Raw genomic sequence first — 25,482 nt, forward strand, 5'->3', positions numbered from 1 at the left:
TCTAGAAACTTCTGTTCGCACGCCCTTCGTACGAAGATCCTGACGATGCACTTTTGCCATTGCTTGATTTGTTCCAACAAATTATAGTGTCGACTGCATTCGGGCGTTGGGTGATAAGTACAGCGTGGGCGAAACGGTTGCAACGCAGTTTAAACTGACCGCGGAGCGCACAAATCGGTTTCTTAACTTGGTGCTTTGTTATTTACTACGGAGGCGCTTGAAGCTGGTGCATTATATTTCTTGAGAATGTGAATACATAAAACATTCGGGGTCAAAAGAAAGAAAATAAAAAAATGAAAGCCGTTCACAACTCCCTGTAACGCCGAATTAGAGCGCAGCTCTTGAGGAGGAGGGGAAGGGTACCGAAGAGAAGGTATATTCTTCCTCCCTCCTCCTCACCTTATTCATCCTGTCTGCTACTCCTCCCTCCGAGCGGCGTCGCCGTCGCCTCACGAGGGGCACATGACGTCACCGGGGTCACGTGACCTCACGGGGACACGTGACCCCTATGAGGTCACGTGACGATGACGATGCGGACGCCGATGACGTAATCAGTGACTTCACTGATGACATCATCAGGGACGATGACGATGCGGATGCCGATGTCATCAGTGACGTAACTAATGACGTCATCAGGGACGATGAAAATGACAATGCGGATGCCGGTGACGTCATCAGTGACGTCACTGATAACGTCGTCAGTGACGTCACGCGCGGTTACGCCGACGGCGACGGCGACGCCGCTCAAGCCTCAAACGGGCGCCTAAGAGCTGCGCTCTAAAACTGGGTTTGTCTAGGAGCATTTACCGGTAAAACTTTTATCTTAAAATCATCATAAAATCCTTCTAGGCCATTATGGCATTTCCTACGACTGAAAAGGTTGTAAAATTAAAAAAAAAATAGAATTGGCTTACCTATTCTTTACTTCATTCGGGTCAAATGAGCGCCACAGTAAGACATGTGTCTAATGTTTAGACGAAGTACAGAGAAAATATAGTTATTGATTATTATTGATTTACTCAGGTGAGCCGATTTTTCCACAATTTTAGCGGAAACTTCCACCAACCTCAGGCTTCTCTGTAGTAAATCCGAGCGCGATAAAGTTAAGAGCCCGATTTATGCGGTCAGTCTAAAGTGCGTTCAATCCATTTCGCCCACGCTGTAGTATTGTCTGCAAGCGACTTTTGGCGGCGATTGGTACCTTGCCCAGCATGCTTAGTCAGCAGGATACCGTCGCTGCGCACAGCTGGTTCCAGACAAAACGTAGATCCCCACGGTGCGATAGGCTTCTTCGCCTCGCGATTACATCAGTTAAAACAGGGGGCTTCTCACAAACCATGAGCACTAAGATTTCAAGGCCCTACACAAACCCACAAAGAAGCACAACCCCCGGAAAGTTTTTATTAAGACATACTCGTGACACCACTGTACTCCCGAATAAATTCTCTAATTATTCCCGCCTAACTCTAATTATTACGGCTTTGCTAGCGTGTCACTAATGAAGTCTAATGCTGGTATTCCTGAACTAATGTTTCGAAGAAAAATTGGGCGTCGTTTTGATTTTCATAAAATAGCTTTTCATAACCCAGTGCTCAAACAGGAACTCTTTTAACGGCCTTCATACTTTTCATCCCGGCTTGATTACCTGTACAAATTTTCCATACCTCATTGCAGCACTAACATATTTTTTTTATTCATTATTGCCAAAAACTTATTCAGAATTAAATCACCTTCCCCCACACATCGCCGTGATCGAAGATGTTTCTGCTTTCAAACCAGCCCTAATTGATTACCTTTATAACTCTGCAATTTGTTGATTTGCTGATTTATACCTTTTCTTTTGTTTTGTTGTTGTGGTCTACCTTTTGTACTATGAATTGATCATTTGTACTTTGTAAACCCATTTTACCCACCCCCTCTGTAACGCCCAATGGACCCTGAGGGTAATGAAATCAATAAATAAAAAATATAATAAAAATGGTCTTGATCAGCCTGATGAGGCCGGAGATTACAAGAGTGTGTCGCGTCTGCCGGGCATTCGAAAGCACTCAAAGTTCCACACCACCAAGCATAGAAAATCACAATACACACACCACACATTCTGTGCTCCCATGGTTTATTAGAATGATCAAGGCAAAAGATTTTTTTTATTCTTATTATTTTTGACATTGGCCGAGCTATCTCCATAAATTGCGGTAATTTTTTCTTCCAATTGCTTTGGGGAAAAGTATACTTCCTAATTCTATTAGAGTGGACTGATGGGTTCGAATATGTTGCAAATCTGTACTAGCCGAAGTGAAATATTTTATGCCGCGCTGTGATCTTATTGAAAAGTGATACACCCGATAGCTAGAGCCCTTTGCGAATAACAGTTTGGTCACCCGCATCCGATCGCTATCTGCGGACCTTGCATTCGCACTCAAACTGCATTTGAAAACTTCGGAACCACATCCAACCCGGAATCCTCGCATTCACTTTGTATAATAAAGTAAAACGTAAAGTAAAAAAAAAAAAAAAAAAGAAAAACGTCTGGATTGTATTTTTCAAGGTTTGCATATATTTATATAAAGAACTCTTCGAGTCGCAATACGCTGAAAGACATTTGATGGCATACCAATTTTTTCCCATTTATAAATAAGCACTCATCCTTCCAGGGGATACACCCCGCGTCCTTGGAAAGGTGATGTAAGTTATGAGACGGTCCCGGAAACTGCAACAATCTAGTAAAAAAATACGATAAAAAAATTAATAATATTGTTTAATTTATTTTAAACACTTACTTTAAGAAGACAGGTATTTTCCAATCGCCAACATATATTAGGGTGAAGCTAATAACATTGTGTTAATTTATTTATGTCAAGTACTGAAAAGCAGTAAAAAAAGCGGCCACTCACCGTAGCGTACTCGTATATACGTGGTAAGAAGCGGGTACATCACTGTGAAAATATGACGATATTCATTTATGACAACATGTCATACTGGTTTCAGTTCTAAACACGATTCCGCAACTGTGTGCTCTGAACCACATACTTAGCAGCCACACGCCAGCTGTCCAGAATGAAAATGCGCACACACGTCACGTTTTACTTGTCGAGGAGTCTTCTTTTTTGTGGCTTGAACGTGTTCGAATTTCATTCGAGCGAAGAACGTTTCCGCTCTTTTCCTACCAAACAAGAAGAACACACTTTCCCTCGCGAGATTGAAGTCTAAATCAATCTTTATTAAAAATCAAATCCTGGCGTAAAAAAAGTATTATTATTTTTTTTTATTTGTTTCTTCAAAACATTTGACGATGCACCTTATAGTATCCTCACTTATTAACTCTAGCGTCTGGTGTCGCACACGTTGACCGGCGGGCTCGGTAACAATCCAGAGTCACACTGAGAGATATCCGAATCCTATACGCATCCGCAGCCTCTAGCAACAGCACTCGATCCGCAGTCCTGGAAAGCTGATTCAATTTTATGCATATACGCCAGCTGACCACGGACACCTCGGCCAAATGGGGGCACCTCGGCCGGGATTGGAACCCGCCACTTGCGGATCCGTAGGCCGGAGCTTTTTGCTTAGAGAAACCGATACTTTTTATTATCTTTATTAATATTTACGAAGCCAGCGAGGCGGCATACGCTTCTTGCATGAGCTGTAGTAAAAAAGCATGTCTTTGTGCTGGCAGTCAAGCGACCACTAAATCGGGGCGTGGGAGTCAACAACTTAGGTCACGGGAACGTTTTTTTTAAATATAAAAGCAATCATAATGCAATACCTTAGCGTAATACAGGGAAAGAAACCTTCAAATCAACGAACATATAGTAAACAACCTTTCCTAGTGTTATATTTTTCTCTGACTTGAAAGTTCCCTAATATTTCTGCCCCACAATCTCAGGTGTTACATTAGGATTAATTATCGCCAGATTGTCTGCACACTCACTGTTATTCCGTAAAAAATTGGGGCAATTTTCAACCGCTAAGAGCGGGTTTTGAATTAAAAGACGTGAGATTAATTTTAGTTCACGTTTGGATGTATTCTTGAATTTATCCAGCCACTACACATCTTTATTCTAAACAAGGACGCTTATTATTTTGGCTAATATGGTTGTATCGTAATCTCACAACCTCAAAAGAGAACATATTATGAAAACATTATTAATTTGCTTAAAATATGGCTCGAATGGTTTTCAGTTTCAAAACTTACATGTAGATATTATGATTCAGGTGAAAACAAAAAAGAGTCACTTCACCTCATAATTGTTCTCAGCTGCATGCCCAATAATTCCTTATGTCCAGTGTTTCACCAACTATGAAATATGCTGTTTATAAACGTATATGTGTGATATACTAAATATTAACAATTTAATTTCAACATGCACTATTTTTAAGCTCGACCAAAAAGCGTTTAACTGGGTTCATCGAAACGAACTGATTAACCACACGGCAGAAGAAAATAAAATATTAATAGCTGCCTACAAGAACCTTATTGCGTCAGCTGCGAAGTTCTTCAGACCCAACTTAACTGAAGAGGAGGCACAGCAATTTTTTGAGGATATATTACAGTTTGAGGTCAAACTGGCAAAGGTAATATATAACGTATTCCAACAGTATATCTAAAGTATTGCGTGTCTGAAATAACCAGGCTCTATCCAAAATGGTCCGTAAAAACCGGCTCCTGCACGTAGCAATATAAAGTTTTTGTCAAAGGTGTATTTCAAAAATCGTTTCTATCTTGTAGAAATTCAAAGCGTAGCTTCCTTTCTGTAAAAGAGAGGGCCAAAATACTTGCCATGGTCAACGGCGGACGGCGATGCAGACAACCAGGCGTGTGACGCGGGGCCCGTTAGGCGCACGTCTTGAAAGATGGCCCTACGTGCTTATCGAGACTAATAGGGACTTCTCTAGAGAGTGCTCGCGACGACGGTGGTCTATTTAAATTAGCACAATATTTTATAATGTACGTTTGTTTAAAAAATAAATGCCGACAATAAAAGCAAAACGAAGTAAGACGAAAAAAAAAAACGCGGCTGCATATTAACGGCGTTCTCGCTGCCGACGGATTTCATCTGCGTTTCGTTTGCTTTCTTTTGCTGGTAAGCTACACCTCCCGTCGCTGCTCCCGATGCCATCTATCAACACGTGCGCCAAACGCGCCCCGCTACTCTCCTCGCTATTCTGCGTCGCCGGCCACTGTTGATCCTGGCAAGCATTTTCGCCATATCTTTTACAGAATGGGAGCTACGCTTTGGATTCTTAGAAGATAAAACCGACCTGTGAAATACCCTCTTGACGAAGCATTTAGATTGCTTCTTGAACGCGACGATATTTACGACCCATTTTAGATCGAACCTGAGTATTTCGAACACCCTTACATATTTTATCCCCCGCTAAAGCGAATTTATGCATGACTGAAAAAGTGTTTACAGGTTCCATAAACCTCAGGTGGATTTTATGCTGTTAATATTTGTTACTGTGTTCGAGATATTTCACGAAATGCTCACTTCTGTGCAATTGCTGAAGTTTTAGTACCAAGTACCCAACGCGATGCATTTTAGCGGGAACAAGCTATTCACAATCTAACTCGATTTGTTTTCAAATTTGATTTTCAATTTTAAAACAAATAGCTGTAATTTAGGGCAGTATTCTCTGTTACAAATGATGGTACTTCTCACGCTGGGCCTAAGTAAAATAAACCGAAGCGTGGTTGTTGTGTAGGTGTAAGCAGTGTCACACAGTGTTAAAAATAACTAGTCCTCAAATATGAAATTCCTCACCGCTCCCACTTAACATGTTAATGGAGGTGCCAATATAATTTAGAGATTTTCTCTATGTAAAGTAAAATATATATTTATGCCTCAATTATAAAGCTCTTCTGTGGACGGTATTTTATGAATCATTTTACTGACAATCTAAGATATTTTTCGCTTATTTTCACATGCACTATTTTTCACTGCATCATCAAACTTTTATCAATTTCGAGATTTTTCAATGGCCTTAAAGTCAGTGTATTGACAAGTAAAAGGGAGCATTCATCAGGTTACAAAACACCAGCTAAGTACGGTGACCACATAAAACTTAGGATCCCTTTTAAAGACCTGGAACACAGTATCACAGATAGGAAAATTCTCAGGAAAAAGCAGTTTTTCATTCGCATTAATACTCAAATGAATATTGCCGACAAACCATCCCGATGGCCAAAAAGGTGGCGAAAAAAAATATTTTAGTGCGGCTAACGTAGGATATCTTAACGGGGTTTGGCACTTACTCCAATCATTCCCGTGTGTTTAGAGTGGCCTGGGAAATTATTCCGGCGCACAGCAATTTTAATTTGTTACCAATACGTTCGGGCGGGTCTATTAATTTAGCTAGACTAAAACGTCTGGGCACCCTTGACAAACACGGTACTAGTGCCCTTTGCATGGAATCCCAAAAAGAAAAAAAAAACTAAAGCATAACTCGCAAAAAAAAATATCGGGAAGGTTTTGAGAATATAAATATTACGACCAATATTCGGTTGTTTTCTTTTTCTTTTTCTAAGCACTCTAAGGCTGAAGAAGACAGGCGTAACTTCTCCTCAATGTACAACGAAATGAATATCTCCACCTTGTCTGAAATGTATCCCAAGGTAAGCAGACCGCGAACTTTCACAACCTTTTTTTGAGCTAACGCTATCTCAATCTATGTAATATTAGGCTACACTACAATGCTCCTCTGAGTCATAGGAAACTATATAGTACTCGTACAATTCAATTATCTTCGGCTGGGACAGTTCCGCCAGTAGGTGACGAGGACGATGTTTGGGGTGCGTTGTCGCTCGGTTGAACCAACAAGAACTCTGTGCCTTCCTGGTCAGCGTCCTCGTCGGCAAGGCTTGGAGTTCTTAGCAGCTGGTCCTTGTGCCGACGCGAGGTGAAGCTGCCTCTGGAGGTGGTGGCGCGTACTTGGTAGGAAACAGGGCCATGCTGCGCAAGAATCACTCCAGGCACCCACATGGGTTTGTCACAGTAGTTACGGATGAGCACATGATCACCAATGGCAAAGTCACGATCGTGCCCACGCCGGCTTGCAGTCTGCATGAACTGTTTGCGGGCTACCCTTTCCCCCACAGAAGGCTTTACAACGTCTAGGCGACTGCGCAAACGTCGCCCCAAAAACAAATTGGCGGGTGACTCGTTCGTTGTGGCGTGAGCCGTGTTGCGGTAGCTCTGCAGAAACATCTGCAACTTCACATGCAAAGGCGCACTCTCCTTGTTTTTACGGAGGGCGTTCTTGAGGGTCTGTACAAAGCGCTCGGCTAAACCATTTGAACTTGGATGATAGGGAGCTGTCAGGACGTGACGAGAGCCAATTTCCTGTGTGAACTGTTTAAACTCCCGTGACGTGAACTGAGGACCATTGTCTGACAGGATAGTTTCAGGGTTGCCAAAACGAGAAAAAAGTTCTCTCAAAGTGTTAATGGTGCTTTCCGTCGTGGTTGAGCGCATCATGAATACTTCTGGCCACTTGGAGTGGGCATCTACCACAAAAAGGAACATAGACTGGAGAAGAGGTCCAGCAAAGTCTATGTGAACACGTTGCCACGGCGTTGTGGGCCATGACCACGGATGGAGGGGTGCCTTGGCAGGCGCACTACGTTGCTCTTGACAACTTACGCAGTTTTTTTACACTGCGCTCCAGGTCCGCCTCGATGCCCGGCCACCAAACGTAACTGCGCGCGAGCTCCTTGCTGCGCACAATACCCGGATGGCCCTCGTGAAGTTCATCCAGCAGCAGGGATTGCAGTTTCCCTGGGACGACAACTCGCATTCCGAGCATGATGCAGCCCTGATGAATGGTCAACTCGTTGCGTCTGTCGAAGAAAGGCTGTAGTCTCTCGTCAGAGACAGACGCGGGCCAGCCTGCGCTTGTGAATTCTTTTACTTGGCACAAAACTGGATCTCGCGCTGTTGCACGTGCTATATCACTACTAAATACCGGCAGTGATTGCAGTCGCAATGAGTAGAATGATTCCTCATTTTCTTTAGTCTCGTTTCCAACAGTCTTTAGTGGAAGACGCGAGCAAAAATCTGCTTCGGCATTCTCGCTTGATCTCTTGAAGATAAGATCGTAGGTGTAGGACGACAATGCGACTGCCCAACGCTGCAATCGCGCAGCGGCAATGGTTGGAATTCCAGTTTTCGAACCTAAAATGGTCTGGAGTGGTTTGTGGTCCGTGACCAAAGTGAAGAGCCGACCATAAAGATACGAGTGGAATTTCTTAACTCCAAAAATAATGGCTAGTGCCTCTTTTTCGAGCTGACTGTACCCTTTTTCAGCGTTCGATAGCGTACACGAAGCGTAAGCGATGGGTTTAGCGCTGCCATCTGCGTAAACGTGAAAAATTACAGCACCTACCGCGTACTGAGAGGCGTCACACGCTAGCTTTAGCGGTTTGTCGGGGTCGTAGTGGGCCAAGGTGGGAGGCGACGCCAGCTCGGCCTTGATGGTGTTGAAGGCTTCCTGGCAAAGCTGGTCCCAACACCATGGCTCGTCCTTGCGCAGCAATCTGTAAAACGGTTGGGCTGTCGTTGCAAGATGCGGCACGAACTTGGCGTAGTAATTGACGACACCCAAAAAAGACTGGAGCTGCTGCTTTGTCTTGGGCTCGGGAGCCTGGAGCACCGCCTCCACCTTGTCAGACGACGTCGAGATGCGTCAGCGCTGATCCTGTGACCTAGATAGCGAAGTTCAGCCTGAAAAAACGAACATTTTTCTTTCTTGACTCGAACTCCTCGTTCAAACAGACGCTTCAACACTGCTTCAAGGTTGGCCATGTGTTCTTCCGTAGTCTTGCCCGTGACTAAAATGTCATCTAGATAACAACAAACGCCGCTCAAACCTTTCAGCATGGTGTCCATTATTCTTTGAAAAATTCCGGGTGCTGACGAGATTCCAAAAGGAAGTCTGTTTACAATGAACAGCCCCTTGTGCGTGTTCAGCGTGAGGTAGCGTTTTGACGACTCTGACATCACCACCTGCTGATAAGCTCGGTTAAGATCTATCTTCGAAAAGAGTTCGCCTCCTGATAGAGCCGCGAATATATCATCAACTTTTGGAAGTGGATAACAGTCAATATCAAGACAAGGGTTGACAGTGGTCGTATAATCGCCGCAAAGACGAATTCCCCCGTCCTTTTTGATAACTGGCACGACAGCCGTGGCGTATTCTGCTGTAGTCACCGGAGTGATAATGCCCATCTTTTCCATTTTCGACAACTACGCCTCAACAGCCGTTTGCAACGCGAACGGAACGTTTCTCGCTTTTAGAAATTTCGGTTTCTCGTTCGGTTTGAAGAAAAGTTCTGCTCGTTCTTCAGTTATAGTTCCGAGCTCATCGTTGAACAGTGGCTCGTACTTTGACAGCAAAGAGTCAAGCTTCTGTTTTATACGTTTAGAAGCAAAAACGTCTGACCTCGAGATGTGATTCAGCTCCCAGATCTTATTCCAGTCGAGTCGTATCGTTCGAAGCCACTCCCGGCCCAGTAGTGGCGGCCCGGCTCCATCGACGACGTACAGTGGCAGCTGTACTGACGCCTCACCATGTTGCACATTGACTGTCGCAACGCCTTGAAGTCGAACCAGGGCTCCCGTGTAGGTGCGAAGCCTGACTACAGTTGGCGTCAGTTTCACAGACGGAAAAGACTGGTGAAACTGTTTAGCAGACATTACAGTTACCGCTGCTCCTGTGTCTAGTTCCATTTCAACCGCAGATCCGTTGATCACCATCTGCACCGTCACTGGGGTAAGGCTGGGCGAAGACACGCCGCGTACGACGGCTAGTCTTCCTTCAACTTCCAGCGTTTTTACCCTTTTTCCTGGCGGACGTTTCTTGCCCCTACGTCAGTCCCGCTTCGGCAAACCCTTTGGTTGCGACCTTTCTTGCCGCACTTGTGGCATACACTCTGCCGATGAGGGCACTCTTGACTGCGGTGCCGTGACGACCCGCAGCGATAGCAGCTGTCCCTCTGCTTCTCATTCCCTGCTTGCACCTTGTGCACGTCAGTGACGCTTGCGTTGCCGACGCGAGCCTGAGCCGCGCTTTGCTTCGCAGCTTCCATGGCTTGGGCGCGTTCCACCGCTTTCTGGAACGTTAACTTGCTGTCTTCCGTGAACAGCACGCGCTGTATGTCTTCCCTCAATAATCCGCACACGAAGCGGTCGCGGAGTGACTCGTCCAAAACGCTTCCATAGTCGCACGTTTGCGACAGTTTTCGAAGTTCGGCGACGTGCTCGGAAATAGACTCGCCTTCATGTTGCGCTCTCCGGTGAAACTTGGCTCGCTCACCGATGATGGACGGCTTGGGTGACAGGTGGCCGCCGAGGGCCTTCTTGAGGTACTCGAAGCTCTTCGTTGAAGGCAGCTCCGGAGCAGTCAGGGACTTCAGTAGCGCGTAGGTCTTCGGACCGATGATGCTGAGGAAGGCGTGAACTTTGTCGCTCTCTGGAACTCCGTTGACTATCAGGAACGACGTTAACCTTTCGTCGTAAGAAGCCCAGTGTCGCTGGAAGACTCGTCGAACGGTTCCAGATAACCCATTCGACCGGCGAAGTGCGTCCCGGCTTCTTCGCTCATGATGGCTGTCGATGCTACGTCCGCCCCTGCGGAAACACCTGCTTTTCTCGGCCGACGGTCCTTATCCGAACCTCGTCGCGAGTTGTTGTGTGTCGGCCAGAAGCGAGGAACAAGCAGGTTTCCAAAGGCGAAAGGACAGGTTTATTCCACCATGCTCATGGATGGGGGGTAACTGAGCAAAAGAAGGCGGTAGCCAGCGGAGCACCGCTTTTTACCTTTTAGTGGCGCATGCGCCGTACTACGATATTCTGTTAACGGCGGCGCGCGCCCAGACATGACATGAATATTGATGTAGCAGAGCAACGTGTACTTGACTTCAGGGTGTTTCCAGGTCAGATCGTAAAATGATAGTCCAGGGGAGCTGTGTCCGACAACTGTTTCGTTTCTTCGAAAATGAAGCGGATGTGACGGAAATGACTATATAACGTCTGATTGGCTGGAGCCTCAAATAATAAAAGTGGGAACTTTTCGTCAGTTTAGCCTCTGACCGATCAGACGCGATATCGTCAGTTTCGTTACTTCCGTTTCTTTTGAAAAGAAACGAAACTTTTGTCGAACATAGCCTCCCAGATCATATTTTTTATAGTTATGTCAAAATAGATTAAAACCATATTCCTGGAAGGAGCATTCAGTTATATGCGAACGCAGTAACTAATTGTATTCCGGAGATACAAAATTTCAAAGCTCCACACGTGGTGAATGCTGAAGTTTCGCTATGGTGAATTTCACAGCGGCCAATTTCACGCCGAAGCATGCACTTAGTAATGATTTTTGTTCTTTTTATTTTATGAGAGGTATGCAACATGTAGGCGGAATACTAAAAATAACAATAAAAGATTTCTATGCCAACATATTTTCGAAACCCATCTAACAAGCACGTTTTAATGACATTCACAATTATTCACCATCGAGTTACTTAATATAAGCAAAATTTATCAGAATGATCAACTTTAAGTGAGTATTACGAATATATCAAAGATTAGGCTTATTCATTATTGTAGCTATCTCAGTAATGCAGAAACCATGCACATTCTACTAAATGTGGCACAACTGCACGTCAATATTTAAAAAAAAAAAGACTCCAATTTTTATTTTCTTTAAACTCTGCTTATTCGTTCAGAGTGATTTGAACTAACTTGTGATGGCAAAAAAAAAAACACAAAGAAACGAGTAACGTATGATCTCTTTAAGAAAAAAACGACAACAAGCCTTTACTCAAACTGAGCTGGCTTGTAAGGTTGTGCGAATAGTGGTTCGAATTAAGTAGGCCAACGTCATCCCTAGCTTCTGCACTGTTGAATGAACTATTCGTCTTCGCTTTCCCTTACACTGCGAAGGCTATGAATGACGCAGCGAATGACGCAGCTCGAACCTTGCACAACCCTACTAGCTTGCCCTCGTTACAGGGGCTTTGCCGCACAACGGTGGCTGTAAAGGAGAGTTCACACTGGCAAGTCGCAGCTGTCACGCGAGAACTTTTGTCGCAACAGCGATAATCGCAAGTCACGAAAGCGACAGGTTTGAAGACGTCGTTTTCAGGCCGATTTTTGCGACCGGGCGCCCAGTCGCGTGGCGGCTGAACCAATCAACGGCGCCTCGAAAGTGCCGAGATGTACGCCTCACGCTCGTTTACATCCCGCACGCCGAACTTCTGTGGGAGAAGCATTAAACATGTCCGTTCCACACCTCGGTTCGCGACCGCCGATAGAGAACCACGGAGGTTTGTTTGGCGGCTCTTGTCAGCGCTATTAGAGGATACCCATTTCTTTATAAAAGCAGCGCCCCGATTTGAAAAAAGCACTCGAAAAAGAACGCGGCCTGACAGCAAATCCGTTCCACTTGAGTTTTGACAGGTTCGTACTGCGCCGCAGTTGCACGATACAGTGCACGCCGATCTAGTGATTGTGCGTCTTTGTACGGTTCAGAAGGACCCATGCCAACGTAACGAGTATTTTTCATATTGAAAGGGCGACGCATGTGTAGCTTTGAGACAACGAAAATGGGAAAGCAGCGAAACGCAAACGCGAACCGTTGCTGGGAGGACGGAATTGACAAAGGTTCCCGATAACTTCCGAAAAGCGACTCGCAGGTGGCAGCTATATATACACCGCCATGAGGGTCTATGTGGCGTGTCTCTGATCTGTTCTAATCATAGTACCCATTTTCTTATAAAATGTAGCACCGATGTTTGAACGAGTAAACGATATTTGAACGAGTTCTCCGGTGCTTCGATAACGTAATCTGCACCATCCTCTAATTGTGTAATAGTACGTTTTTGTTCTCGAAAACCATAGTAGTATTACTTAATAAAAAAATTTACATCACGGAAGCTAGTCATCGCAAGTTGTACAAATTTTGATTATTATACGAGTAAATATAGGTAGAAGAGGAATTGGTCGGTAGATCTCAAACACTTGATGTTTTCCATGTTCATATGTATCACGTATAATTAAGACCTTTAGGCTCTTCGGACTACTTCCGCTATAGAGGATGTCAATAATAATTATTTGTGAGATCAGCTTCACTCTACCAAAAATATACTTAATATCTCGGATTCTTATGTTGTCAAACCCTGGTGGCTTAGTTTTCAGCATAGAAATTATAATTTTGAAATATACTGTTGTGTTATGTAAGGCAAATAGGCCCAATTAGAGCACTTGACATGTGGAGTGTTAGGAATGATACTAACAGTAGAGTAAATTTTTTAGCTGTTTTTACGGCGTCGATGAACACTTTCTTAAGACACTGATAATGCCGCATAAGAACTTGACCCATGGAAATGTTTATGAATCGTATAATCCACGCTATTTTAACTTTTTGGCAAATTAACCTGTTTACTAAGGTCCATGTCTCCTTCGAATTTGTTCTTGATTGAATGAACTGATTTAAAATATGTTTCATTTTGGCTAAGCGTATTTCGTTCTCACTTTTTACGAGTTTCACGAATTTCATTTCTTAGCTTGGTGTTTCCATGATTCCAAAGCAGGTCCTAATATTAACACAATTGGAAAATTCCTTCGTTGATCTGGGGATTCTGGCGCCTCCGTTTCGTCAACTTTACTCTTCTGGTACTAATATAATAAATGTTCTGAAAGGTTTTCACAACTTTGTCATAAGTTTGTCAGTACTGTAACAGAGAATTCCTGTTATACGTATGATTTGATTTATCAATTTCTGTCTTACCCTGCATCACCTTGTACCTCATTTCTGTATCCGGATATTCACCAACCTTTTCTAGTGTTAAAAGTATAGTAATGCGATCATCAGCTACCTTTTTGTTAACAACACCAGATAATATAGTAATTTACTGATTCTCGTAACTATGTGATCTATACATGATTTCGTAATTTTATTACCATAGTATTCCTCCTGGGTATAGTTATTAATTATATTTGCAACGACAAAATGCGGGAAGCTGTCAAGTATATACGATACATCTTGCTTTGTCTCGCTTAAAATCTCTATATTAAATCTGCAACAAGAACTCTGTATTAGTGGTTATTGAAATTGTGAAGTAATTGTCTCCATTTATCACAGCATATATTTACATTCGAACTAGGTGGACTGTAGAACGCTCAAATGACGAGCGAAACATTCATTGTATTAACGGTCGCAACGCAGATCTCTGCTTGTTGGAAATACACAAATATTTTCAGACAAGAAATGGTCATTTATATACATAATAATAAGACCCCCTTTTCTGCCATTTCGACATAAGTTATACAAATGAAAGCCTTGTAAGGAAAACATAGCGCAAGCTGCCTCGTCAACATTTGCATGTCTCAAAATAAGCACATTTAAAACTAGAATTTGCTCGCCTAATAATAGCAATAACTGATCCCAATCCTTATGAGTACTTCAAACATTTATGTGAACTAAATTCAACTCACCGTCAAGGTGGCCTTCTACATTCGAACCCTCGATGTATGCGCGCGACTTACAGAACAAATCAAACGACGAGTCCATGTTTACCTAATTTTAACTAGGTCTCGCTCACTCCTGATTTTAATTGCTGCCACTCGCTCTTTTCGACTCACGAATTTTTTCCCACTTCAGAGTAGACAAACTGTGGTCCTCGTGACGTAATTCCGGCAAGAAACGCAATCCCTCACGAAAGGTGGCGCTGTAAGCCAAGCCGAGAAAGTCCGGAACTCCGCCGAAATCGCCGCGATTGCTGAAGAATCCTCGCCACCTCATTAAGACATTACACCTACAGCGCAGCTCGACATTGACCCCAAGCTTGCAGGCCTGAAACGACGACAGCTGAGTGACCTCCTCGCCGAATACAACGACAGTTTCGCGACGTCGTCCAAGGTGCACCAAACCAGGGTTGCGAAGCACCGCATCATTACCGAGGACTACGCGTCACTTGGCATTGATCGCCATGCAGAGAGTATCAGTAAAAGAAAGGGAGGTCATCCAGGAGCTGGCGAAAGAAATGCTGAACGACGACATAACCCAGCTCTCAAGCAGACAGTGGGCCTCTCCAGCCGTGCTGGTTAAGAAGAAATACGGAACGCTTAGGTTCTGCGTGTGCTACCGGCAGTTGAACGCAGGGACGTCGAAAGACGTCTAACTAGAGGGTGTCACAAAAGAAAATTTACAGGGTTTTTTCGCCGCAAAAATAAACTAGGCATCGTCGAACGCTTATTCTCCGCCCAAAGGTAGCGCTAGAGGTCAGAACCAGATTCCAAACTTTCAGGCCGATCTGGTATCCTAAATAAAACTTTTAAGTGATTTTCTAAAATTTTGGATGGAAAATGAAGCCCATTTTTGCCCGTTTTCGGTTTCTGTTGTCGTAGAGTCCCGTGTATTCAAAAACTCCGTGGGCCGCCATTTTCCCATAGAAATTTTTAGAAACTCACTTATAACGTTTGATTAAGTTATCGAATCGGACTGAAACTTTGGCATCTGGTTGTGACCTCTAGCGCTACCTTTGGGCGGAGAATGAGCGTTCGCCGAAGACTTGTTTATTTTTGCGATAAAAAAGACCCTGTAAACTTTCTTTTGTGACGCCCTGTGCTTCCCTGCGTAAATGACGCGCTAGACCGGCTGCGCCAATCTCGATAATTTTCAATGATTGACCTGAAGAGCGGCTACTGGAAGATCGAAGTCGACGAACGGGCCGAGACAAGACAGAGTTCGTCACGCCGGATGGACTGTACGCGTTTGAGGTGATGTTTTTTACTATGCATGGAAGAAGACTTTCCACCGTGTCGTGGATACTGCATTGGCAGGACTAAAATGGCAGAGCGTTCTTGTCTACCTTGACGACGTCGTAGTGTTTTCAAGCAACTTTGGCGAGGACTTGCGACGATTTCGAGCTGTTCTCCAAGCCATACAGACCGCCGGACTGACTCTCAAGCCGCCAAAGTGTCAGTTCGCCTATGACGAACTGAAGTTCATAAGTCACGTGGTTAGTAACGAAGGCTTCGGCCCAGACGCCGGGACGACTCTCGCCGTTGGGGCATTTCCTGTGACAACAGACAAGAAGGCCATGCGAAGATTCTTTGGACTTTGTTCGTACTATCGACGCGTCTTACCGGATTTTGCAAGGATTTCCGCACCGCTCACAAACTTCAGGAAGGACGCCGAGAAGTTCGATTGGGTCGAGGAGCAGCAGCAGGCTATCGACAAGTTGAACCGAAGGCTTCAGACTCATCTTGTTCTTAGACCCTTCGATCAGGATGCGGAAACCGAGACTCACACGGAGGCTAGCAACGCAGCACTTGAAGCGATACTTGTTTAGGTGCAACAAGGCACCGAGCGAGTCATCACCTACGCCAGTCGGACACTGCCCAAGGCGGAGAAAAATTACTCCGCAACTGAAAAAGAATCTCTTGCGGTCGTGTGGGCAATCACGAAGTTCTGCCGTACTTGTACGGGAGCCCGTTCAGCTCTGTCACAAACCATCACTCGCTCTGTTAGCTTGAGAACCTCAATGACTCTTGACGACACCTCACTCAATGGAGCCTCCGACTACAAGAGTTCAACATGACAGTGGTCTATAAGTCAGGCCGCAAGCACAGCGACGCCGACTGCCTGTCCAGAGCCCCCGTCGAAACCCCTTCCGGCTGCAGCGACGACAATGACGACGAGTGCTTCCTAGGAGCAGTGAACACCGACGATATGGCACGACGTCAATGAGACGGTCGTGAGCTGCGTGCCTTAATCGAGCACCTGAAAGGGCACGGGAGTACCGTGGTACGTGTTTTCTCACGAGGCCTGCCGACCTTTGCCAAATGACAAGGTGTACTCGTCAAGGAAACCTTTGGGGACAACAACTCGCCGTGGCTGCTCGTTATCCCTACCGACATTCGAGGGCAGATCTTTCAAGCACGTCATGACGACCCGACGTCCGGACACCTTGGTTACTGCCGGATACTGACCCGTATTCGTGAAAAATATTACTGGCCCAAGCTCCCCAAACCCGTCCACCTCTACACCGGATCATGCCATAAGTTTCAGCGAAGCAAGAAACCGCCGACGAAGCCGGCAGGCCTCTAGAAGTCAATTCCTCCGCTAACTGCACCGTTCCAGCAGATCGGAATAGATCTACTTGGTCCTTTTCCCCCGCCGACCCTGGGAAACCGTTGAATAATTGTCGCCACATATCTCACACGGTACACATGAACGAAAGCCCTTCCTTCAGGCACTGCAGTTCAAGCCGCGAATTTTTCAGCGACTCCCTCCGGCACGGCGCTCACAAAGTTCTGATAAACGATCGCGGATCATCGTTCATGGCACAGCTGACCCAAGATATACCTCGGCTCAGTCACACCAGCAACCGTGGTAACACTACGTAACGCCCGCAGACCAACGGGCTGACGAGCGACCCAAGACAATCGACATGATTTATATGTGCGTCGACGTAGAGCACAAGACGTGGGTCCAGGCGCCTACAACATGGCAGTTCATGAGACCACCAGATTTACACCTTTCCAGCTGGTACATGGTTGGAACGCAATGACCATGCTCGACGTGATGCTGCCCAATGTGCCAGCTGACAATGAGAGCGACGATGCCCAGGTGGTCAAGACCAGCAACGCGTCGACGCGGGCCGCGACAACTTTCGTCGCAAAGACGTCCATTTCCAACCCAAAGACAGGGTGTTGGTGTGAACACCCATCCGTCGCCGCGGCCTCAGTGAGAAACTGTTGAAATAATACTTTGGACCATACAAGGTACTTCGTCGCCTCGGGGAGCTGAACTATGAGGTGATGCTCGACAGAACAAGAACAGCATTACGCCGCCAACCACGATCTGAAGTCGGCACGTCGTGTGCCTCAAGTCGTACTATGCACGATAATATTTTGAACGCTTGATCCCGCGCAACGCTTGATAGCACTGTGTATTGCCAGGCTCCGTATTTTCCTATTTTTCTGTTTGCCTTGCTCTGTTTTTTTTTTCACTGGCATCGAGACTATGGTCTTTTTAAAGAGGGGAGTAATGCCACGCGCGTCGGCGAGCGAGCGCGTGGGTGGCCGAGTGGTTATCGCGCTTAACTTTCATGCGGAGGCCGAGGGCCCTATTGCTGGAGGTTCCCCGCGTCTTTTAATCATTCTTTCAGTTTAATGTTCTAGAAAATTTCAACACTCTGTTGCTTGTTCGAGGTCCGAATGTTCTAAGCGCCAGACCTTCAACGCCGATTGTTCTAGAAGCCAAAGAGTGTACATAGGGGATCCGTGTGGCGTGGCAAAGGTCAGCTTCACCCCGGCGCTCGATACTGCTGTTTCGCCGACATCGACGCTTGCGATCCTAACTTTTTTTATCTTGTTTTAGGCACACGTTCGCCCCATCAAACACTCGGTTTATTCAGTTATTCACCGCCTTATCATTTGTCATTTGTGACAATATATGGCTAAAGGTATTTAAAGATGATAATTTCGATATATTTTGTGTTTTCTGAAGTAGTTCCTTGGTAAGTAATTTGTGAATGTGTCACTAAAACATGTTTATTTCACACGAATTTTATTGTTTTCTTGCATCAAAAATGTTTATTGTAATATTTAACATTTAATGCAGACGTCGTAAACCTTTCATACAATAAGCAGAACAAATAATTCCGTGCATGCTTTGGTGTGAAATTGATGGCTGTGCAAATTACCATAGCGAAACCTTGGCAATCTCTACGCCAAGGGCTTCGAAATTATATATCTCCGGAAGAAAATTACCTACAGCGTTCGCATATAGCGGAATGTTGCTCCAAATAACAGGACTTTAACTTATATTTTTGTTTGCATAAATGTAAAATAAATGACCGGGACCATCACTGCACGAACAGGCATGGAGACACCCACCACAAAAGATACTTGATTTTCACAGACTACTGTGCAAGAGCTTCATCAATTTGTCCTTGCTTCTCTTCAAACATTTTGAAATAAACCAGAGTCAGTATACTGACTCTGGTGTATTTCAAAGTTTTGAGGAATATCGCCGACAAACTTCGCAAACATTCACATGGCATACCTACGTGGCCAAAGAAACTCAAGGGGTTTTCTTAAAGGGGCACAGACATCCCACATTTTATTTGTATTGCTCCAAACGACGGGATCTAATCCCTAGGCATTATCATCAATATTGAAATAATGGAAATCGCTTCAGAGCAATAAAAAGTAATGATTTCCAAAACGGGTCTTTGCAGCCTCTTGTTGCACGGAGCCGGAAGTATCCTAACACTATAGCGTACGCGATTTTTCTCGTTCTCCCACCGTCTACATCTCTTTCCGAAATAATTATTGCGATCACACATCATTGCATTTCACAAAACTTTTCACCGGGCACCGAGTAACGCATTCCCAAAAGTATTTATGTAAGCTGCCACGAAAACAACGAAAGAGGAGTGCCACCGCTTATTTCCCGCCCACCCGCAGTACAGCTGGATAAGCAGTCGAAAGTCGCCATTGTTGGAACAGTTGCACGAGACAAGAAATGGTCGGAGTGCTTGTCTCTGCTACTTGAAGGCTATTGATATTTTGATATTTTGAAAAGAAAAGTGGCCTGATGCATTTGGAAGAACAAAACATATGTTTCAATAATGCCATTACTGCTCATCACATGTATGTCACTTGAGAATTCTATAATTTATTCGTCATACTGGCCCGAATGACGACTGATGAAGCGACAGAAACTGAAACAAGCTAAACGTTTAATGGAGGAACTTGTGCAAAAGAAAAAAGAAAAGAAACAAAATAAAACAATAGAGCGTCTCGGGCGTCGGAGTTGGCGTAACAGCAGGATCGTATGTACGCACGGGCGAGACTGACTGCGGTTCGCCACGCGGATTTCTTTATGCACACGCGTTGGCTTCTGGAACGGTTGGCGTAGAAGGTTCGGCGTGTAGAACATTGGGGCTTCGAATAAGCAACAGGGTTCTCGAACTTACCACAGCATTAAACTGAGAGAATAAATAAATACGCGTAACTCCCAGGAATCGAACCCTGAGCCTCCGCACGGAAGTCGAGCGCGGTAACCACTCGGCCATGCACGTGCTCGCTCGCCGACGCTCGAGGCAATATGAGTCAAGGCATAAATGCGTTGACGCACATGGCGAATGAATTACAGGCTTTTCTTTCTGATATAGATAGGCAAAAAAAAAAAGCGCCGAAAATGCGTGCTATATATGTATCCGTGTGTTCAATATTTTTATGCCACGCCTTCTGGAATTGTTTGAGGCAAAAAAAAAATCGGAGTTGTCAAAGCACTTTTAAGAGGTATGTGGTCTACCAAAAAAGAAAAAAAAAAGTCAGGCGTCTCGCAGTTGGAAGTCCCTACCTACGCTCGGCGCAAACTTATTCTTTCCACGTTGTCAAAGTCAGTACATCTTCTACCGTGCAGAAGCACAGTACGATTTTGAGAGCAAGCTTCCTCCCGCGACTCATTCGCATGCGCTTTTTTGAGAAAAAGGACGCTAAACAAATCCACGCAAAACGCTTTGTCAACTTCGGAGCTCTTGATAAAAAGTGACGCAAATTACTTATACACTTTCTCCACACTTATAAAACAAAAAAAAAAAAATAGCCTCAAGTGGATTGTTAGTATACATCAGCATACATCAAATTTACTTCTATTTTACTTCGGATTTTAGTGTATAACGTGCATGCTTCGACACTTTCTGGCGAATAAGGTGTCCATATAAGCAAAACACAAATATATATTAAGCTTTTCTAGTTTGTTATTTGCTCATTTCTCAGTTTGCTATATTATTTGTTGTGTATTAATTTTACTATATTATGTGTTATATTTCGCGAACTGTTCAATAAAAGTAAAACATTTGCGTACACTAAGGTAAACCTTTTTAATAGGAAGTATCGTAGAAACGACGCTAGTTTCGACAATGTAGCACATATACATGAGAGGGCTTTAGTAGTTCGTGTTTTCGTGCCACTATATTTGTAATGGGAGCTCGCACTGCCGATTCGATGCATGCTCTGAAGCGCGCGCACGCAGCTGTAACGTGCCTTTGAAAACGATCTACTAAAACTCCCTATAATCGCCGAGTGCAGAATAATATACTGCTCTGTGCAGCATTTTTGTGTAGTTGCTATACGGCGCAAACAGCTCTTATCAGCACTTCCCTGTGAATATTATAGTTTGGTTGGTCGTTTTCGTTTTAAGAGGCTTCGTGCCTGATAATATAATTGGTGGCCGAGAGCACCACAAGCCGTCCTCTGTTGCCTTCATTCTAGACAGCCACCATAGCCTAAATTAGGAAATCGACGTATTATCAAAGGTGAGCTCTGGAACTTGGCAATGTGAAGCTGCCCAAATACCACAAAGTGAGAATCAGAAAGGTTGCCAACGGGGGCCCTACGTCGGTTTTGCAACTCCGGCCAAAGTGGCGTCCACTTGGGCAGCCCATTTGGGCTCCCTCGGGGGACCCAGAGGGGTCCTATATGAGGCAGCTCACATTCGCTTCCCTCGTGGGACCCTCCCTGGGTTTACTTGGGCAGCCCACAAGGGCCCCCATCGCGGGGCCAAAGGGACGTAAAAGGGCAGCCCACATGCGCCCCCCCCCCCCTTTAGTAGGGTTTGCACTAAGCCTTCGTTGGCAACCCAGCAGCCCCCCCCCCCCCCCCCGGGTAAACCTAATTTTGACACATTAATTCCCTCTTTTCCTACGATATGGGGTATTACAGTGGATTTCAAATTCAACATTCCTTACTTTTTTCATGTGCATACTGAAAGTATAAGGTTTTGATAGATCAATAACACGTTTTGAGCAAGACCATGCACATTGGGCATTTTAATTGTACGAAATGTATCAAAACATCTGCACTCTTCTTTATAAAATCCTGGTTGACAAGCAGAAAAGGTGCATAACCAGCTTGAGCCAGCTAGAGACACATTACACTCCGACGAGAGTGCTTGGAATTCACCTTCAAATTAAGTGCTCTTTGTAAAACGTTACGCTCCATGTAATACGACCTCAACTTACTAGATGAGTAGTAAGTTAGTAATATTTTGCGAACCTAACACTTTTTGTATCAAGCTTCAATTTGAAGTCGTGGATTATTTAATAATAAATTAAACTGATATTTATTGTTGAATTTCCAGAACGTCTAGTACATATTCTTAATATCAGCGGAAAGTGCCAGTGTTATAGTTGCACAAGTAGTCCAAGTTGGGCAAGCCCATGCTTTTCACCCTTGGTGCCCTCATCTTCCTAAAATTGGTTCCTGCAGAGCCGAGGTGGGACGCACGGGGGTTTTACATTGGTAGCTCAACTCGGGCATGCCCACGGTTTGCCGCCGTGAAGACCTCTTATCTCATTTGGCCCCGGTAGAGGCGAGGTGGGTCCACTGGAGGTTTTACATGGGCAACCCATGTCGGGCATGCCAACGCTTCGCTGCTGTTGAGCCCATATCATCGCAACTTGGCCCCGGCATGACCAAGGTGGTACCCACGAGGTTCTTAAATGGTCAACCCTAGTTGGGCATGCCCGCGCTTTGTTGCCGTGGATCCCCCTTTTTTCGCAAACCTCGTCCCCCACAACCGACATGGAACCCAAAAGGGGTTTTACATGGGCAGCCCAAGTTGGGCTCGCCCAAACTTTGCCGGCGTTGAGCCCACATCATCGCATTCGGCCCCCCGCGAAGCCGAGGTGAATCCCACGTGGGTTATACGTGGGCAGCCCAAGTCAGGCATGCCGACGCTTCGCCGTCGTGGAGCTCTAATCACCGCAGCTTGGCTCCCGCACGGCCGATGTGGGACCAACGGGGTTTTGACATGAGTAGCCCAACTCCCTCATGCGCACGCTTTGCCCGTACCTTTGCAAACTCTGCCTCCGCATGGGCGAGGTGGGATCCACGGCTGTATTGCACCTTCAGCCAAAGCTGGGCACGCCCATATTTTGGCCCCTGAAGAACCTATTTGCGCTAACTCTGCCCCCGCATAGCTGAAGTGGGAACGACGGCGCTGGGCGTGCCCTCGCGTAGCGGAGACCACGAGTGTAGTGCACTAGCACACCATATTGGGTATGCCCCCTCTGCGGCCACGTGGGACCAGCGTGGATTTCGTATGGCCTGCCCGAGCGTTCATGGGCCATGTCGGCCCACATGGTCCCCACCTCTTGTGCTACCTGTGTGACAGACCAGGTGAAGCTCGGAAGGCACTTGCAGTGGAGTGGAAGTGCTTACATATCTTAAGAGTCTTTAAATGGTGATAGAACTTAGAAAAAATTTAGAGATCAATTTCCTGTCTTGCCAACCTTTTGCAAACTAAATTGCGTGGATGTATTAAAAATATTACTAGTGGTGACATCCTTTCCTTTTATGTAGTATTAAAAATATAGTTTCCAATAGGTCAAATATTCAAAATAAGACGATCTAAGTGTCGACTTCAGCGAAACTTCAGACACAAAATGCCCATCACACCATTCTGAAACATTGCGCGGGTCTGAAGCATTTGATCTAACAAAATATTCGGTCTTTTAGAAACTTCGAAAAACCTACAAAGCTCTTCAAAGCTACCATAATTTGAGCGATTTGCCAAAAAAAAAAATATTTTTTGATCAAAGCAAGTACATGCGTCTGCAACCTGGACCGTACACCAAATATATCTAATCAACGCACTTGAAGCTGCCCAAAATCGCGCTACTCGGTTCATTCATTTTTTAGGTTGATTTAATATCAACATATCAGCTTAAATGTTGAATCAGGGCTCCCGCATCTCTCCAGTCGTCGACGTATCACCGGCGTCTGTTTTTTTTAATACGCGTTTGTTTATGTTTCGCTTTGTCAACCACCTTATCTTTTACCCACATTATCTTTTACCCACCTTATCTTTTACCCACCTGATTTTTTACGCTCAGTCACACCAAATTCCCGCCCATGCACCCGCACTGTCGCATATTTTGCTCCATTTTTCCCCCGAGCAGCTCTGAGCTGGGACTGCATATCTTACGCTGTTGCAATGAATTGCCCATTCACATTCATGAACAATGTAACTGGACATGTCTAGCTTTAAAATTGTTTGGCATCAATGTATATCCCATTTATGTACCCACCCGTTATGTAATGACCCTTGGAGGGTCATTAAGGGTAATAACATGAAATTAAATGAAAAGGACATAGGCTAGCATAAGTTGCGAACTGTTATATTGTTTATTTTTATGTATATTGCTATATAATTTCGATCCTTGTGGACATCTAGACATTACTTTGCAGAAATGGAATCCTCACTGTATGTTGATGTATTATTTTCTCTTGTGACATTACAGATTGAATGGCTCAAACTATTAAATCATGAGTTTGCACTGGTCAATATGACACTGAATGAGAGCGAACGTGTGATTGTATATGAGCCTGATTATATTAAAGATATTGAGAAAATTCTGGAAGAAGAAAATATGTAAGTCAACGCATACGATTACACTGTTAGGAACTTTAGATATCACAAACCTACGTTCAAAACAATTTGTGTTCACGTTTCGCCTAGGTTTATATACCTTGTAACGTGTGCGACATTTAAGAATATCAGAAACCTTTACCTTTGAGGCCTTACAGTGCATGGATTGCAGTGCTTAATGTGGCATCGCTTAAATATCTTTAGAAGACGTTACACCGTCATGTATAAAAGTGAAGACAAAAACAAGACGTTCTTCCATCACGAACGTCCAGCGATGCTCTGAGTTTTCAGACGCCAGCGTTTACAACCCCTATATCTGATAATTTAACGCGTGGCATGCCTATATCTGATAGCTGTTCCTAGACGGGCCCGCCGTTTCTTCTTCGGGGTGAGCGATCGTGCTGAGTGACATAATTTGCAATCCGAGTTCGTCTATGTGACACAGGTATGTAATCGCTGTCACGGAAGTTACATGTTTCGCTAAACTTGGTGGAGAAGCAGAATCGGAGTATAGGTCGCATTACATCAGGACACGTCATGTCGATATCCCTGCTAAATTTAGCGGAGAAACTGAACTGCTGTGTAAGACCCGCAACATCATTGTTCCCGCTAATCTTAAAAGAGAAACTAAATTGGCATTTAGGTCATGGTATATCAGATGACGTGACGTGAATTTCATCGCTAATTTGAGAGGGCGAAACTGAATCGGTGTTTAGGTCACGTGATGTATATTGATCTCCAGTGAGCTGATGTCACGCGATATATACACCAGTTAGGTTTCTCCGTCAAATTCGGCGGGGAAATTGGTGTCACGGCACATCTGGCGTCAAGTGACCTATACACCAAATCAGTTTTCCCCCTGAATTTTCCGGGAAAATTGACTTCGCGTAGCCTGACGTCGCATGACATATGCACCAATTCCCTTTTCCTGCTAAATTTGGAGGGAAACGTAATAGCACGTGACCTGACGTCAAGAGACCTATACCCCAAATATGTATTGCCCCTACATTCAGCGAAAAAAATGACGTCACG

The 25,482-nt window shown here is 44.8% G+C and overlaps 1 pseudogene; it reads left to right on the top strand.

The window, feature by feature from the left end:
• The window catches only part of LOC120836259, a 181,663-nt pseudogene that overhangs the window by 37,798 nt on the left and 118,383 nt on the right, over positions 1-25,482 (top strand).

The sequence above is a fragment of the Ixodes scapularis genome, unplaced genomic scaffold, assembly GCF_016920785.2.
Source record: "Ixodes scapularis isolate PalLabHiFi unplaced genomic scaffold, ASM1692078v2 PGA_scaffold1__304_contigs__length_218370807, whole genome shotgun sequence".
Lineage (NCBI taxonomy): Eukaryota > Metazoa > Arthropoda > Arachnida > Ixodida > Ixodidae > Ixodes > Ixodes scapularis.